The sequence below is a fragment of the Saccostrea cucullata genome, unplaced genomic scaffold, assembly GCF_032062105.1.
Source record: "Saccostrea cucullata isolate Sc308-1 unplaced genomic scaffold, CSIRO_AGI_Scuc_v1 ctg126, whole genome shotgun sequence".
Taxonomy (NCBI): Eukaryota; Metazoa; Mollusca; class Bivalvia; order Ostreida; family Ostreidae; genus Saccostrea; species Saccostrea cuccullata.
In genome coordinates this window covers 167937-176801 of record NW_026928905.1, presented here as the reverse complement: position 1 = coordinate 176801, position 8865 = coordinate 167937, and the positions used below count along the sequence as shown (strand labels likewise).

Genomic DNA, 8865 nt, shown 5'->3' with positions numbered 1-8865 from the left:
TGTAATGACTATTTAATCCTCGGTAAACACCAAGCGGTCCCATGGTGTAATGGTTAGCACTCTGGACTTTGAATCCAGCGATCCGAGTTCAAATCTCGGTGGGACCTCACATTTTTTTTTTTAGGACAACGATACACTTATGTTTCTTTCTGCGTGAAATTGAAATCAGAGACATATAAAACCATATATAGGTTTTATATGTCTCTGTTAAAATATACTTCCAACATAAAATTGGAATCTATAAAAAGGCATCTATAATTAACACTCATTTGTTTCTGTAATAATTTTTATTAAATTGTTGCGGCTCTTCTATAAAATAACCATCAAATATAACTTTTTTTGAAAGATATGATAACTTTATCTGTAAACTCTCATTTGGCAAAGAAATATTTCATACATTTTAGTTTTAAAATTTGATCGATCATTTTTGTATATCTTTATATGGAGCCTTTCTTCTAAAGGAGATCAATTTAGTCTGAAAATAAAATGGCCACAACCATCCAGCCCTCTCTACCCACAGTATAATGATAACATATTCATTTATGAATAAAGGAAAAATACGTACATGTCTAGTGATGTTGAAAAAGTACACAATAAAATTATTAGATTTCAAACCTTTTATCTATATCAGTTATTAACGGTCTTCCGATCAATCATATAGTGTGCTAGACAAATATCATATTCATTTCTCAGACAGTTCCACTTTTTATTGGAAGGAAGGGCTTTATGAAAAGTTCTCTGAGGCTTTTCATGAATTTTGATAATGAATTACATGTATCATAAAAATCCAAAACAAAAGTCTATAGAAAATCAAACTTCTCACAATGGCAAATCAAAGAATTAAAAATTCAAACTTTTAACTAGGGAAATCAAAGTTTGTTTCTACCATAGTAAATCAAAGTAACATGACAAATTTTGTACTCACTTCTCCCCGGTAAATTCAAAATTTACAACATGACACATACCTCGTCTTTTCACCCGCGTATATCGGTATTACGGAAAAGACTACAAGGAACTATATTTCTGGAAGATAAGGTGAAGCGGGCCATACATCTGGAATTGAGACGTTAACAGCCCGAAAGCAGATCTCTTCAGTGACACCGGAACATTACATCCAAATTGGGAGCTGGAATGTCCGGCCATTGTATACCAAACACGAAGATCTACACAAGCAGTGAATGAGATGAACCAATACAACTTATCACTGCAGGTGTACAGGATCAGGAAAAACGAGACTGAAGTCATGGTCCGAAGGAAATGATAGCAAATATCATTAGGGATAGCTCTTCTCACCAACCAGAACTTTGTTCCCTCAGCCTATTAATGAACGTCTACACAACCCCCCGGGTTCGACTTCCACTGTGAGACGTGGAATTGAACCGTTCCTTCGGATGAGACCGTAAAAACTCGTTCCCGTATCTCAGTAGATCCTGGCATGAAAAAGATCCCTCACTGCTTAATGGATGAAAGTGCCAAGTAAAGGACAAAACTTGCATCTATCCACCAGCAAGTGGTGGCGTCTCCATATGAGTGAAAGCTTCTCAAGAGGGACGATAAATAACATACAGACTCAACTCTTGCGGTACACGAAAGTCTCTATTGTGAGTGCTTATGAACAAACTGTCAACGCATAAGCCTTTCAATAAACATTTTCAATAGTAAAAGTATTGTTGGCAAAAAAGTGGGGGGGGGGGGGCTGTTGCTACGTACCTGTAATTCTTCTGCAAGCCACTTGGTCTGCAACTCTAAATTTCTTCGAATGCAGAAATGTACAACTCCTTCACTATTCACATGAAGCTAGCTTTTCATGGTTGGAAAGCAATCAGGTTTGTCTTTGAATGGACTGAACCGTAACATCAGAAGATCTTTTTTCAGAAGAAATTATGTCAATTTTGCTACAACGTCGGCATTTGAGCGAATAGAGATTCAAGTGCTGCTGGATTACGGTGAAAATTATGGACGTTTGGAACAACAGGTTAGGTTGATTTTCTGACATTGGCATGTTATAGAGTGTCTCCAGTACTTATATTTACTTTTTTGTCCTTGTCTGTATTTTAGGGCAGTTGTTCGTTTAATTGACATGATTCACGAACTCTGAATGCTTTCTTACAGAATTTGCTGTATATTTTTGTTTAATTGCTCCTTAGAATTCATTACTGCTTGGCGGATATCAGGGAGGATGCCTTGAGTTTGTAGTAAAACAGTAGCAATAGTTATTCAATCAATTACATCACCAACCATCATTGTCCTCTTGATGGTGGAGAAAGTCCGAAACCTTTAGGGGCATCTACAGAACACCATCAATCAAATTATAACAAAAACCTTGTTACTACCATTCTATCACTTTGTGGATGCTATATTTAAAGAATCTTGCATATCTCCCAAAAGAGTGCATTCTGGCGAACTTGATTGGATTAACAGGGCAATCTCTTCTTCAATGAAGTACTGCCACTGTCTTGGCTTCCATGTTCGAATTAGTCCAACACAACCAAAATACATTTTGTTGCCAACCTCAGATGTTGGTCAGTAAAAACTGTCTAATCCGACACCTAGGCAATCTGTCACTGAGTGTGAATCATGGCGTTAAATTTCTCTCCCATTTCACTATGATGCACCCAGATCGATAGATCCAGGGCGTATATTATTTTTATCCTGTCTGTCTGTTTGTCTGTCTGTTGTCACTTTAACCTTCGCCATAACTTTTGAACCGTGAGAGAAATGGACTTCATATTTGGTATGCATACTCCACAAATAATCTCTTTCAAATAACACCAAGGTCAGTGACCTTATGACCTTGACTGTGACCTATATGCTAAAAATAGCTTTTTTAGCTCACCTGAGCCGAAGGCTCAAGTGAGTTTCTCTGATCAAAATTTGTCCCTTGTCTATCGTCGTCGTCGTCGTTGTTGTAAACTTTTCACATTTTCATCTTCTCAAGTACCACTGGGCCAATTTCAACCAAACTTGCCACAAAGTATCCTTAGGTAAAGGGAATTCAATTTTCTTCAAATATGGGGCCACTCCCTCTTCCAAGGGGAGATAATTATGAATTAGTGCAAAATGAATGGCATTTTAAAAAAATCTTCTCAAGAACCACTGGGCCAGGAAAGATGAAACTCTTGTGGAATCATCCTCAGGTAGTGTAAATTCAAGTTTGTTCAAATCATGACCCCGGGTGGTAGGGTGGGGCCACAATGGCTGATCAAATTTTTACTTAGGATTATATAGGAAAAATCTTTAAAAGAACCATTGAGACAAGTCAGATGAAACTCATGTAAAATCGTCCTCAGGTAGGGCGGGGCCAAAATGGCCGATCAAAGTTTTACATAGGAATATATAGGGAAATCTTTTAAAAATCTTCTTCTCAAGTAATTCAAAGCCATGATTAGTGATATTTATGTGGAAGCATCCTCAGTTAGTGTATATTCTAGTTTTTTCAAATCATGACCCCCGGGGGTAGGGTGGGGCCACAACGGCTGACCAAAGTTTTACTTAGGAATATATAGGAAAAATCTTTAAAAATCTTCTTCTCAAGAACAACTGGGCCAGGAAAGATGAAACTCATGTGAAATCATTCTCAGGTAGTGTAGATTCAAGTTTGTTCAAATCATGACTATCGTGGGTACGGTGGGGCCACAATGGCTGATCAAAGTTTTACAAAGGAATATATGGGGAAATCTTTTAAATCTTCTTCACAAGTACTTCAAAGCCATGATGTGATATTTATATGGAATCATTCTCAGGTAGTGTATATTCTAGTTTGTTCAAATAATAACCCCTAGGGATAAGGTGGGGCCACAATGGGGGATCTAAGTTTTACATTAAAATATATTTTTAAAAATCTTCTTCTTAAGAATAGCAAAGCCACGATTAGTGATACAGGTATTTATATGGAAGCATTCTCAGGTAGTGTAGAATTAAATTTGTTCAAATCATAACCCCCAAGGGTAGAGTGGGGCCACAATGGTGGATCAAAGTTTTACATAGAGAAATTAAGGGAAAATTTCCAAGAACAGAAAAGCTATGTTTAGTCATATTGACATGTAAGCATCCTCATGTATTGAAGGTTTAAATTTGTTCAAATCATGGCCCCTTGGGGTATGGAGGGAAACAATGGGGAATCAAATTCAAATTATTACAAAGTAATACACACGTGTATTTAGGAACAAAATGTTTTTAAAAATCTTTTTATCAAGAACAGCAAAGTCATATGCTGTATTGATATGAAGGCATTCTCAAGTAGTATTAAAATTCAGGCCCCCTCCCCCCACACCTCAGTATACTTTTCAGGTCTGGTCTGATTTGTGCTTTTTAGTTTTTACTAGCCGATGTGTTCAGGTGAGCGGTGTGGCCCCTGGGCCTCTTGTCGAACTTTCACCATAACTTTTGAACAATAGAAGATAGAGACTTCATATTTGGTATGCGTACTCAACTAATTAAGTTCTTTCAAATGACACCAAGGTCAATGACCTTGTGACCTTGACTATGATTTGTATGCTAAAAATAGCTTTTTCAAACTTTGTTGCCACGGGACGCATAGTGTTTCACAAACACATCTTGTTTTTCTATCATTTTTATGTCCCTGTAATCGAAGATTGGGGGTATATAGTTTTTGTCCTATCCGCCCTTTTGTCTGTCAGTTTGTTTGTGTATCTGTTTTCTGTGTGTCCGCAAAAACTTTAACCTTGTCCATGACTTCTGAGTGGGTGGAGCTATGGCATTCATATTTCACAGATCTATTCCTTATGACGAGATCTTTCTTTGTGGTACCACCAAATATGACCTCTTGACCTTGGAATCTGACCCACTTTTACAAAAAAAATTACGACACTTTAACCTTAGCCATAACTTTAAAACAGTTGGCGGTTAGGCTTTCAAACTTTACATGGGTATTCATTGTGAAAAGACCTTTTAATGGATAAATATATTTTTGACCTTGACCGAACAGTTTGACCCTCTTTTAAAAACGTTAACCTTGTCCATAACTTTTGAACAGGTAGTACGAGGGCTTTAAAATTTGACATTGATATTAAAGTTTGACCTTCCTTTGAGAAATCTTTATCTTGGTCATATCTTTTGATTTTTGAGTGATTGAAGCTAGGTCTATCATGTTATAGATGTTTATTTATTGTGTCAAGAATTTCCTATAAGTACAAAAAATATCGTTTTGCCTTGAACTTTGACCTTCTTTCGAAAACTTTTACCTTTTTCATAACTTTTGAACAGTTAGGGGTAGGGCTCTATATATCTATTTTGACAATACTTTCTCTTGGATACCGAAACTTTTAACCATTTGACTTTGACCTGTAATTTTCACCTACTTTTGAAAAAATAGCAATGACCAAAACTTTTAAATGTTAAGTGTTAGGGCTTTTATTTTCCACATGAGTTTTTCATTGTGACAAGACTTTTTCTTAAGCATTGTCTACTTTGATCCTATGACCAAGACCTTAGAGTATGACCTACTCTTGAAGAAAAAAAACTTTTTCTGAATTGAGGCAGGGTTAACTATTTAAACCTGGACAGTTTAACTAGTGCACAATGGCCTACTAGTTGGTCCAGATTTCTACTTTCCGCTACACAATTTATCATTTCTGCATGGATTTATTTTCAAATGTAAGAAGCCATTCAGTTTACGGTTCTAATTAACCAATGGATTTTACAAAAATGAAAGGTGAAACACGTACAAAGATCCCGCCTCGGCATCAGTCATCATCTGTTAAACTGAAGGCCAAACTTAAGAAAATGTATACACTGTGTTAAGGTATAAGTAGTTAAGTACTGACGTCACAGATCAGGTATCTTTGTATAAACCTAAATAATATGCATCTGGTTCTTCCTCTGAAGAAAAAAATAATAGGATTTATTCCGTAATGACTCAATTTTCACTCTTTTGCAACAACTGCGTAAATGAGAAATTATTGCACAATAAAAAAAGTCTACAAAATAGTCAACATTAAATTTGATTTTAATCGAATCTCTGTACGTTATGTAAGTTTGTCCGAGCACAGTATTTTGTTATTGTATGTTTGCTTTTTGGCTTGTCAGATTTTTGTGGGGCTGGATGATTGAATGGGGGTAAGTTACCTCCCCAGCTAGGTCCAAAGTACTTCATAGGGTCGATGTTCTTTGTGTAAAGTATTCTTTTCGGTGATTTGGGGAAGCCAATTGCATGGGTTCAAACTTTGACTGGATCGTCAGTCGTCAATACAGTATGCATTGTTGCAAACAAGCAATGATGAACACAAAAAATAAAACTGCAGTATAAGTAGAGTTAGAGCTTATTTCACGAAAATCTCTCATGCACGTAACTTTAAAGTGCACAGAAAATGTATTGCTACTCTTGAACCATGGAATGAAGATAACTTCATCTTTATCAATTTAAAGATTTAATTTTAGTTTTATTTATATTTAGTTGATCAATGTTTATTATCTTTAAGTTCATCATATCTACATTTTACGAGTTTATTACGAGTAATTATAATGTCCCTTGAGGAAATAGATAATGCATTTAAAAGACTAATTAAAAATCATGACAGAATTTAACATTCTTTTGACGGATGTCCTTTTGACTGCAGACTTCTTCAGGTATGGTATGCTGCACCTTCTGGAGAAACTCTTAATTGAGATGGATTTCACTCAATGCGTCAATGGCCTGCTAATTCAGAATTTTGTTAATTTTTTTTTTGTTTTGGTTTGTCTCCAGATGTTTAACCAAAAGGATGAATGGGTACGAAACTTACAATTGCTCCGCCCTCGGCAAGTTAAAATACTTCTAGACCGTTTTAATTAGGTTGCGAAATGTTAATTGAAGAATGATGATATTTTAAATGGTACGATTGTGAGACCCGTAAATCTCTTTCTCTTTAATTTAACGTACTTATAACCACCCGCCCCCCACCCCCCCAACAAATGATCGATTGTTTGTTGTTTAACGTCCCTCTCGAGAATTTTTCACTCATATGGAGACACCACCACTTGCCGGTGGAGAGCTGCAAATTTTGTCCTATATGTTCGGCACTTAGGGCCATTGAGCAGTGAGGGATATTTTAAATTTTCGTGCCAGCACCTACTGCGACACGGGACCTAGGTTTACACGGTCACATCCTAAGGACCGGTCTCCACGTTCCACAGTGGGATTCGAACCCGCGACATAAGGATCAACTCCTTACTCAGCGACCCGAGAGCAAACGCTTTAACCACTGCAGCATGCGGGCGACAAAAAGAAAAAAAAACTGCTGAAAATTTTTAAGTCTGTAATTCCTGTAAAAAACTTTCCTTTGCACAAATTCAATGAATCGTCAAACATCAGAGTCGCAGTTCAATTTTTAAAGCTAGTATTATTCGGAGCGAAATATGAAATATGGAGATACCGAGAAGTTAAAGCTTCCTCTTTTTTTCTTATTTTTGAAGGAGACCATTACATGTGATAATTAATCATCTTTTCGTCATACAAGTATATATAAAGTTCTAATTTTATTTTCAATTGAAATATTACGATAACGAACATTAACAAGCTCAAAAATCTATTGAAATAACACAAATTAAAAACAGAGTAAACACGAACGTCTTTAAAAAACACCATAGATGGGATCATTTGCTACGGAGGAGTAAACATCCCCTCCTGACTGGTCACACCTACCGTGTCGTCATGATCGGGCAAAAGGAAATCTCCGTAGACAATTCAGTTTGTAAATAATGACCTAACTAGTATGACATCGTTGACCAGTCGGCTCTCGACTTTTATGATAGATTGTATTTGCAAACAGGATCATTATATCGACTAGAACTTGCGAAATGTAATCTTTCAGAAGACTGTGGATATCCTTTTTATCAACATGTTTGTGGGTAGTTTTCTCTTTTTAGAAATTATTCGTACGTTTACCGTGCTCTTCAGTGCAAATCGCATCAACTGTGCGTCATAAACTGATTTAAAACTCCACATGCAAGTGATAGAGGGGTAAACCTACCTACTTACCTACCCACCTAGTCCTTGTTGCATTTGGAGGCACACAGGGAAATGCCTAGGGATTCCCACTTTTCTGTTTCTTTGCCTTTCTTCCCTCTTCTCCGGGTAACTTTCATGTCTTTGAATTTTTCAGTTCGGCTATTTGTCTCCACCTTGTTTTTGGTCGACCTATCCTTCTTCTCCCTTCTGGGGTCCTTTGGAGTTCCACTCTCGCTATATCATTTGTTGGTTTTCTTAAGACGCGTCCATCACTATCTATTTTGATTAGAGTAATAGACATCTACATGAAAAAGGAAGTTAATGTTAGAAAAGTTGAAGACATTACGTTCATTACTAAAGGTTTTGTTTTTCCATGTGTAAATAGACTAAATACAAATGTATACTCAAGTAAGCATATCTTGCTGTATAAACACACTTACATATACGCAAAAAATAACTCCGAGTCCTGTTAATATATTTGTACCTAGATGTGTACAAGGACAGGTGAAAATCTTGTTTACACGCGTGCAAAAGTAAATGTGAGCTAAAGGGATCGTAAGAAGAAAGCCCATAAAATATCGAACGAAGTTTTATCAACTTGTTTTTATAATAACTTGCCTCGATTTAGAAATTGTCATACGTAGAGCATGTTTTTGCGTATCGAATCAACTGAGAGGTATACGAAATCCCGTCTGCAGGCATCGTCGCAAACCACGGCCAAAATGTACAATCCTCTCCCATTCTGGAGAGAGCTATATGCGGACCCTGGGCCGTGGCTTGAGACGATGGTCTGCGGGTGATAAATGTACATGTATATTGCTGCATAAGTAAGGGAAGTTGACGATAGAAAAATTAAAGTCATCACGTTTATCTCATAGCTTCGTTCTTAGAGTTTGATAACCGTCTTTTTCTAGCAA

The 8865-nt window shown here is 36.7% G+C and overlaps 1 non-coding gene across 1 annotated transcript; it reads left to right on the top strand.

The window, feature by feature from the left end:
- The first annotated feature begins 35 nt into the window (after positions 1–35).
- Trnaq-uug (transfer RNA glutamine (anticodon UUG)) lies at positions 36–107 on the top strand. The gene has a single exon. It is a non-coding gene; the product is annotated as a tRNA-Gln (tRNA).
- Positions 108–8865: the final 8758 nt, after the last annotated feature.